Consider the following 9,524-nt stretch of genomic DNA (forward strand, 5'->3'; position numbering starts at 1 on the left):
TATTCTGTTTAGGTTTATTAGATGCTAATTGAACACTTTAAGTGCGGGGAGCCTCCTCAGTTCATATGTTAGTAGAAGTTCTAGGATAGTGAGAGGTGAGCGCATAGTTGGGATTTTATTTGTGTTTTACCTCTTGTTCGAGGTCGCGCCGTGCTTTTTGGCATCGGCCAGACAATGTGTTTGTTATTTTTATTTTCATATTTTTTCTGTCCTATGTGTGTATGCCTGTTAAATGTGGGTTGATGGGGGGTAAAGGTTGGGGAAAGTAGGGGAACAGGGTGGAGAGTAAAGGTGCTTGCGGGGGGAGGGGTGGGTTGGATACTGCTCGGGTGTAGGTGCTACATATGCTGATCGTGATGGTTTGGTGCGCTTTCTTACCTTTTTAGTGAGTTACATGTTATGCAGGCCACCATAGGAACTACAAATGAGAGGAGGGCGGGACTTACATTCACTTCCTGGAATGTCAAGGGTTTAAACGAACCAATTAAGAGAGGCAGGGTCCTAGCCCACTTGAAAGCACTTTCGTCTGATATTATATTTTTGCAAGAAACCCATCTGAAAAACAAATCTCATAACAGACTTAAATGTAAGTGGGTGGGACAAGTGTATCACTCTAACTTCTCTGCCAAAACGAGAGGCACAGCGATTCTGGTACGGAAAGGAATTCCCTTTCTACATAAAACCACTATTGTGGATAAAGAGGGTCGTTATGTGATCGTAATAGGAGAGATCCATTCTACTTCTGTAACTCTACTAAATATCTATGGGCCAAACATTGATAACCCCTCTTTTTCAAAAGAGTCCTTGCCCTGATTCCAGATATCTCCCATACTAATCTGGTCATTGGAGGGGACCTTAACTGTGTACTAGACCAATATTTGGATAGATCCTCTACCCGGCGAACCCCCTACCTCCCATTCAAGCGAATTCTTGAATATCTACATAAAAAATTCTAACTTATTTGATATATGGAGGATCTCTAATCCTACGGGTAGGGAATACTCCTTTTACTCTCATGTTCACAATGTATATACTCGAATTGACTACTTTTTGGTTGATGCTAAACTACTCCCCTATACCTGTAATGTGAGATATCATGATATTATAATCTCTGACCACAGTCCACTCACCTTCTCCCTGAGATTGGGTGACATCGTACCAAACGAGAGGGTCTGGAGGTTGAATCCTCAGCTCCTCACAGAACCAACATTCTGTGAACATCTTAAAGACCAAATTACATTTTTCTTTGATACCAACGACAACACAGAGACTTCCCCAGCATTATTGTGGGAAACGCTGAAGGCTTATTTGAGAGGCTGTATCATCTCCTTTCAGACTGCCAGGAGTAGGCAAAACAGAAAACAATTGGTAGAACTGGAGGGACAAATTCACTTACTGGATAGGGAGAATGCTAGACATCCATCTATGGAGAAACATAAACAAATTATGTCTTTAAAATTTAAATACAATCAGATCCTCTCGGCTAAAATTGCTAAATCTTTTCTCTATGCCAAGCAAAAATATTTTGAGTTTGGTGACAAACCACACAAATTACTCGCCAGACAACTTCGAAAAAACGTGAGTGACCGAATGATTCACAAAGTTAAATCTGCATCTGGGGAATTACTCTCCTCCCCCCAAAGACATCAATGACAGATTCCGTCAGTTTTATGAGACTCTATATACATCTAAAGCGGATCCTAACCTCCTTAATTATGCAAAACTTTTTGGAGGACTGTAATCTTCCTGCCCTGAACCAGGAAGACTCTAACTTCCTGAATAAGGAAATATCTCTTGAAGAAATTAGAGAAACAATTAAATCTCTAAAGAGTGGCAAGACCCCGGGCCCAGATGGATACCCTGGTGAATTCTATAAAACATTCAGCAACATGCTATCTCCCTACCTGCACAAAATGTTGGTTCGGGCCAATGAGGATGGAGCTCTCCCATCTACTTTGGATGAGGCGTTTATTACAGTTATACATAAGAAGGGTAAAGATCCGGAAGAGGTAGGGTCATACAGACCAATATCCCTCCTTAATACAGACCAAAAGATTTTAGCAAAAACTCTGGCTAACAGGCTTAGCACTTTAATTGGCAAATTGGTCCATTCGGACCAGACCGGCTTTATCCCTAATAGAAACTCATTCTTCAATCTCAGGCGCCTCTTCAACATTATGTATTCTCAGAGGTTACCTAACGTGGACCTTGCCGTTATGTCTCTTGACGCCGAAAAGGCCTTTGACCAAGTTGAGTGGCCCTATCTATTCAAGGTCCTACAGAAATTTAATATTGGAGATGGGTTCATAAATTGGATCCAGCTTTTATATAGGAACCCCTGTGCGAGAATACTCACTAACCAATCAATGTCGCCCCGATTTAACCTTCACAGAGGGACAAGGCAGGGTTGTGCGCTGTCACCTATGCTCTTCGCCCTAATTATTGAACCTCTCGCTCAAGCGATCAGATCTCATTCAGCAATACACGGCTATAATACTAAAGATACTCTAAATAAGATTTCCCTATACGCAGATGATATTCTCCTCTATGTAACAGAACCCCAAGATAGTATTCCAGCTATTCTTGAGGTGATTAATTTGTTTGGTACCTTCTCGGGATACAGAATAAATTGGAACAAGAGTGAATTAATGCCCATACGGTTGCAAAACACCTCCTGGCTAGAACATCTTCCAGTTAAGTTATCTTCAGAAAAATTTATCTACCTTGGAATTGTAGTTACCAAACAATACTCCTTACTATTTAAAGAGAATTTCCCTTCTCTGATGCAAAATCTCAAGGCAAACATACAGTTTTGGAGAACTCTCCCAATTTCTCTGCTCGGAAGAATTAATGCCATTAAAATGGTCTTCCTCCCACAACTGCTCTACCTATACCAGAACATCCCAGTATTCATACCTAAATCATTTCATAAACAACTGGACTCTATTATCAATCCTTTCATCTGGGATTATAAAACACACAGGATAGGTAAAAAACACCTATGTAAATCCAAGATGGAAGGAGGATTGTCTCTCCCCAAATTTTATATTTTACTATTGGGCCGCTAACCTCCGCGCTGTTACGTTTTTTGCTGGATGACGCAACCCCGCCACCCAGCTGGCTTAGCATGGAGCGGGAGGAGTGTCACCCCTTCTCTATTGGTGCCGTGATTTTGTCACCTGTTAATCTGGAGATGTCACTTTACCATAACAATCCTATTATACATAGCACAGTCCGAATCTGGAAGCAAATTAAAGCCCACTTTGAGCTTAGACCAATATCATTCATGCTCCCTGTTGCCAGGAATCCCTCCTTTGCCCCTCTAACCTTGATAACACCTTTGAGCGATGGGGGAGAGTTGGGGATAAGTACCATAGGGGATTTATATATAGGAGGGACCTTTGCTTCCTTTGAAGCGCTGAGGAAACTTATAACCTTCCCAGAAGTAACTTTTTCAGATACCTACAAATTAGAGACTATGTTAGAAAACACCTCCCAACATTTGAGAATGCTAAACCTTCCATGTTTGACGGATGCATAAAAATATGCCCCACCTCAGACAAACTGATATCTCGTCTATATGACGCTTTTCAATCTGTTAGCGCACCCTCTACTGATGCCATTAAGGCAAAATGGGAGGAAGAACTAGGGACTGACATTTCGGTGGCAGACTGGGAGGATAGCTTGGAGTATATCCACACCTGCTCCATTAACTTCAGACATCGTCTCATACAATTTAAGCTATTACACAGATTACACTATTCCAAAACTAAACTGCATAGGATATTTCCTGATACATCCCCTATGTGTGATAAATGTCAGGCTGAGCAGGGTACACTACTCCACTGCTTTGCCCTATGCTCTAGTCTGTATGGTTATTGGTGTGGAATATTTGGGGTCCTCTCTGAAGTTCTGGAGACTTCAATAGACCCAGACCCGCTTCTGATAATCCTGGGAGTGTCCGACTCCTAAACGGATTAACCAACTCCCAAAAACAACTAATCTCTTACAGTCTCATCTCGGCAAAAAAATAATATTGTTGTTTTGGAAAAGGAGGGAAGCGCCCTCTACCAAATTATGGCTCAGCGAAGTGGCAAAAACTGTACACTTAGAAAGAATTAGATATATTCTGAACAATAAATTATCAACATTTGATCAAATCTGGCAGCCTTTCCTCTCTTACCTGGACCAGTCGGTGCTGTGAATTTGTACTTTTTAACGCACTCTCAATTGTCATATTTATATATACCTTTGGGCAGCGTGTGCTGGCCCCGACACTCGAGCAGTCGGGAGGGGAATAGGGTGGAATAGGGGGGATAAAGGGGGGTATAAGTGGGGGGTTACATCTACCCTTTTTCTTTCTACCTGTCCCTGTTCTGTATGTCGTGTTTTGTAATATTTGTTTTGTGTCCAGAACTCTGGGTCTTGTTGTTCATGTCTGTTCTCTTATGTTTAGATAAGAACTGTACACATGTCTTTCATACCTATACACCATTCTTGTGTGTGTTCAATAAAAAATATTTGAACAGAAACAAGATTCTGTGGTCTTATGAAACCAAGATTGAACTATTTGGCCTGAATGCCAAGCATCACATCTGGAGGAATCATGGTGGTGGCAGCATCATGCTGTGCGGATGTTTTTCAGTGGCTGGGAGACTAATCAGGATCGAGGTGAAAGATGAACGGAGCAACGTACAGAGAGATCCTTGATGAAAACCTGCTCCAGCGCTCAGGACCTCAGACTGTGGCGAAGGTTCACCTTCCAACAGGACAACGACCCTAAGTACACAGCCAAGACATTGCAGGAGTTGCTTCGGGACAAGTCTCTGAATGTCCTTGAGTGGCCCAGCCAGAGCCCAGACTTGAACCCGATCGAACATCTCTGCAGAGACCTGAAAATAGCTGTGCAGCAACGCTCCCCATCTAACCTGACAGAGCTTGAGAGGATCTGCAGAGAAGAATGGGAGAAACTCCCCAAATACAGGTGTGCCAAGCTTGTAGCGTCATACCCAAGAAGACTCGATGCTGTAATCGCTGCCAAAGGTGCTTCAGCAAAGTACTGAGTAAAGGGTCTGAATACTTATGTAAATGTACGATTTCAGTTTTTTACTTGTAATAAATTAGCAAAAATGTCTAAAAACCTGTTTTTGCTTTGTCATTATGGGGTATTGTGTGTAGATTGATGAGGGAGAAAAACAATTTAATCAATTTTAGAATAAGGCTGTAACGTAACAAAATGTGAAGGAGATCACGTTACACTCAACAGCTCTCCACCAATTACAAACAGCACTGAGTGCATCTACCTTTTCTAGGTTACTGTGATTTATATCAATGCTGTACCATAAAAACAACTGACTGACTGACTCAGCAAAGGACAGTACAGGCTGCAAACAATGATGTATGAGCATCTTTTGGTGTCACAGTCAGACATCTTGGTAGTAATCAGACAGAGAAGACTAGACTCAACCTTTACCCATAATCCCATTTGGTCACACTCTTCCAGCTTCATGCAGTGTCCCAAATGACACTCTATTCCCTGTATAGTGCACTACTTTTGACCAGAGCCCTATGGTTCCATGCCAAAAGGAGTGACCTATAAAGGGAATAGGGTGTCATTTGAGACGCAGACTATTTATCTACCAGAGCTGTAACATAAAGGTATAAAGATGTCCTTGTGGATAATTTTATAGTTCATAGAGCATTATAATCATGGGATTGTGCCTGTCTACTCTGGATGACCATGATGTTCCAAACGGCTCCACAATGCCAAGCGATGCCATGAAGGCGCGCACAGCAAGCACAGGTAATGTTTAATATCAGCCCCTGGGGACATAATGTGGCTCCAACACCTCAGTTCTCGATTATTTTCAGTCTCCCCGAGCCCACTCTCAGGGCAAACAGGCCTCTGCTGAACCTTAATGCCTCCAAGAGGGGTTCGATGGGAGATGGATCCACATGCTCAACATAAAGCTTAAAGTACAATTTTGGGAAAAGATTAGATGCATCGTCGTAAAATTGTGAGGTGACCTTTTGGTATGGATGTTGTTTAATATTAGAACATTGTACAAATTGTGATAAAAGTAACACTTTTGCTCTCACTATCGTCCCCCCTATCTAGAAGGGTGACTAAATAACCCATACAGTGAGGGAAAAAAGTATTTGATCCCCTGCTGATTTTGTACGTTTGCCCACTGACAAAGACATGATCAGTCTATAATTTTAATGGTGGGTTTATTTGAACAGTGAGAGACAGAATAACAACAACAAAATCCAGAAAAACGCATGTCAAAAATGTTATAAATTGATTTGCATTTTAATGAGGAAAATAAGTATTTGACCCCTCTGCAAAACAAACCCTTGTTGGCAATCACAGAGGTCAGACGTTTCTTGTAGTTGGCCACCAGGTTTGCACACATCTCAGGAGGGATTTTGTCCCCTCCTCTTTGCAGACCTTCTCCAAGTCATTAAGGTTTCGAGGCTGACGTTTGGCAACTCGAACCTTCAGCTCCTTCCACAGATTTTCTATGGGATTAAGGTCTGGAGACTGGCTAGGCCACACCAGAACCTTAATGTGCTTCTTCTTGAGCCACTCCTTTGTTGCCTTGGCCGTGTGTTTTGATTCATTGTCATGCTGGAATACCCATCCACGACCCATTTTCCATTTGCGAATAATCGCACCAACAATTGTCACCTTCTCACCAAGCTGCTTGGCGATGGTCTTGTAGCCCATTCCAGCCTTGTTTAGGTCTACAATCTTGACCCTGACATCCTTGGAGAACTCTTTGGTCTTGGCCATGGTGGAGAGTTTGGAATCTGATTGATTGATTGCTTCTGTGGACAGGTGTCTTTTATTCAGGTAACAAGCTGAGATTAGGAGAACTCACTTTAAGAGTGTGCTCCTAATCTCAGCTCGTTACCTGTATAAAAGACACCTGGGAGCCAGAAATCTTTCTGATTGAGAGGGGGTCAAATACTTATTTCCCTCATTAAAATGCAAATCAATTTATAACATTTTTGACAAGCGTTTTTCTGGATTTTTTTGTTGTTATTCTGTCTCTCACTGTTCAAATAAACCTACCATTAAAACTATAGACTGATCATTTCTTTGTCAGTGAGCAAATGTACAAAATCAGCAGGGGATCAAATACTTTTTTCCCTCACTGTATATAGGGCCAGTCTACATAAGGCCAGTCTACATAGGGCCAGTCCACATAAGGCCAGTCTACATAAGGCCAGTCTGCAGAGGGCCAGTCTACATAGGGCCAATCTACTGTACATAGGGCCAGTCTACATAAGGCCAGTCTACATGGGGCCAGTCTACATAGGGCCAGTCTACATAAGGTCAGTCTACATAGGGCCAGTCTGCAGAGGGCCAGTCTACATAGGGACAATCTACTGTACATAGGGCCAGTCTACATAAGGTCAGTCTACATAGGGCCAGTCTACATAAGGCCAGTCTACATAAGGTCAGTCTACATAAGGCCAGTCTACACAGGGCCAGTCTACATAAGGCCAGTCTACATAAGGCCAGTCTACATGGGGCCAGTCTACATAAGGCCAGTCTACATAGGGCCAGTCTACATAAGGCCAGTCTACATAAGGTCAGTCTACATAAGGCCAGTCTACACAGGGCCAGTCTACATAAGGCCAGTCTACATAAGGCCAGTCTACATGGGGCCAGTCTACATAAGGCCAGTCTACATAGGGCCAGTCTACATAAGGCCAGTCTACATAAGGTCAGTCTACATAAGGCCAGTCTACACAGGGCCAGTCTACACAGGGCCAGTCTACATAAGGCCAGTCTACATAAGGCCAGTCTACATGGGGCCAGTCTACATAAGGCCAGTCTACATAAGGCCAGTCTACATAAGGCCAGTCTACATAGGGCCAGTCTACATAAGGCCAGTCTACATAAGGCCAGTCTACATAGGGCCAGTCTACATAAGGCCAGTCTACATAAGGCATGTGCATAACATCATTTTAATAACTTAAGTGTTGGTCATTATCAAAATATTAATTATGTACTAATATAATATAATATGTGGTTGAATCCACATTCCCCTTTGAGCATTTTGTTCTGAGTGATCATTTTATTATAGAAATGTTAAGCCTGACAAAAATGGACAGGGAATTTGTTATCATGTTTGTTTTCCAACTTGAATAACATTTTGTAAAACCCCAAATGTAATAACATTTAGTAAAACAGACGATGCCAAAGTTAAGGATTGGCTGGGTGACAGAACAAAGAAAGACCTGTTAGCATTTGCTTTCCTTGACGAATGAACCAACTAAGTAAAACAAGCCCCTTTGTGTGCTCGACAAATAAAGAACATTTCAGGAGGAAACGTCACTGATTTATTTGACAGACAAATAACACAAGGGTTATTGAATACCACCAATGTATGTTACACAATCCCAAGGACAGATGTTATCTACGTCTCAGGGTTGGAAAAACAAAGGGCATCATTTTTAGTAGCTAGTAACCTAAGATAATTTAACCTCTCATGACACTGTTTTCCTAGTGAGACAAAAATAACATGTAAACATTAGTCAACCCGATTACTGGGCTGATAACGTTTTCCAGGACTCTTTAAGGAAAGCCATTGTTCTGAGTGTCGTGGTCTGGCTCCTGCTCAGTTCCTGTCTCGAAACACACACACTCGCACACACACTCAAAAAAACACACACACAAACAAACACACACACACACACACCCTGTCACCCTGTCACTGTGGTCTCGGTCACACCATACCCCAACAATAGACCAGAGAAACCCCATAGGGGCAAACCTAGAGAGCACATTGCCCATGCATGAGGAGGTCTTCTGGAATGATGCTTCTCTACATGTGTTGCCATGGTGATAGATAACATTCACAGCTCATCTGCTGTGTGCTGTTCTGACATGGACGTGGAAGGCTTATCTAACATGGTTGCAATCCAATGGTTCAGGGTGTATGTAGTACAAGGATGGGACATTTTGTCCCAGAGTGAGTCAATTTGTTTGAATGGCTCATTTCTACAAAGTGTTCATTCTCATCATTCTAGCTTTAGGTTTTTACCAATAGGAGATGCAGCAGGGTAGAGAATGGCCCCTGTCTGATGTGGATGAGGACGGTACTGGAAGATAGAGTTGCTTTACTGGAACAATTATCCTTCCACTCTACAAGAAAGAAACAGAAAACAGTCTCCCTGCTCCACAATATGGGTCTACACCGGACATCCTGGGGTTGCCTGTGATGGAGGAAGGTTTCACTGTATCTGGCAGCTCATCCTCCTGTTCAAGTTCATTCAAAAAGCACACCCACTACAGCCAGCTAGTTATAGAGCGGGGTGGCTGCTAGTTCTCAGAACAGCCATGATCCTTTGTAAAGCCAGTTTAGAAGAGATAAACACAATTACTGCAGCCTCCTCAGCTCTTTACAATACCTTTTCATCTGAAAATCCAGAAATAACCAAATTGTGGTAATTGAAGCAGGTCAATCTATAGAACCACTGCCATGTGTTGTATCTAAATATAGCACAAC

Source organism: Coregonus clupeaformis, chromosome 2 (assembly GCF_020615455.1).
Source record: "Coregonus clupeaformis isolate EN_2021a chromosome 2, ASM2061545v1, whole genome shotgun sequence".
Classification (NCBI taxonomy): domain Eukaryota; kingdom Metazoa; phylum Chordata; class Actinopteri; order Salmoniformes; family Salmonidae; genus Coregonus; species Coregonus clupeaformis.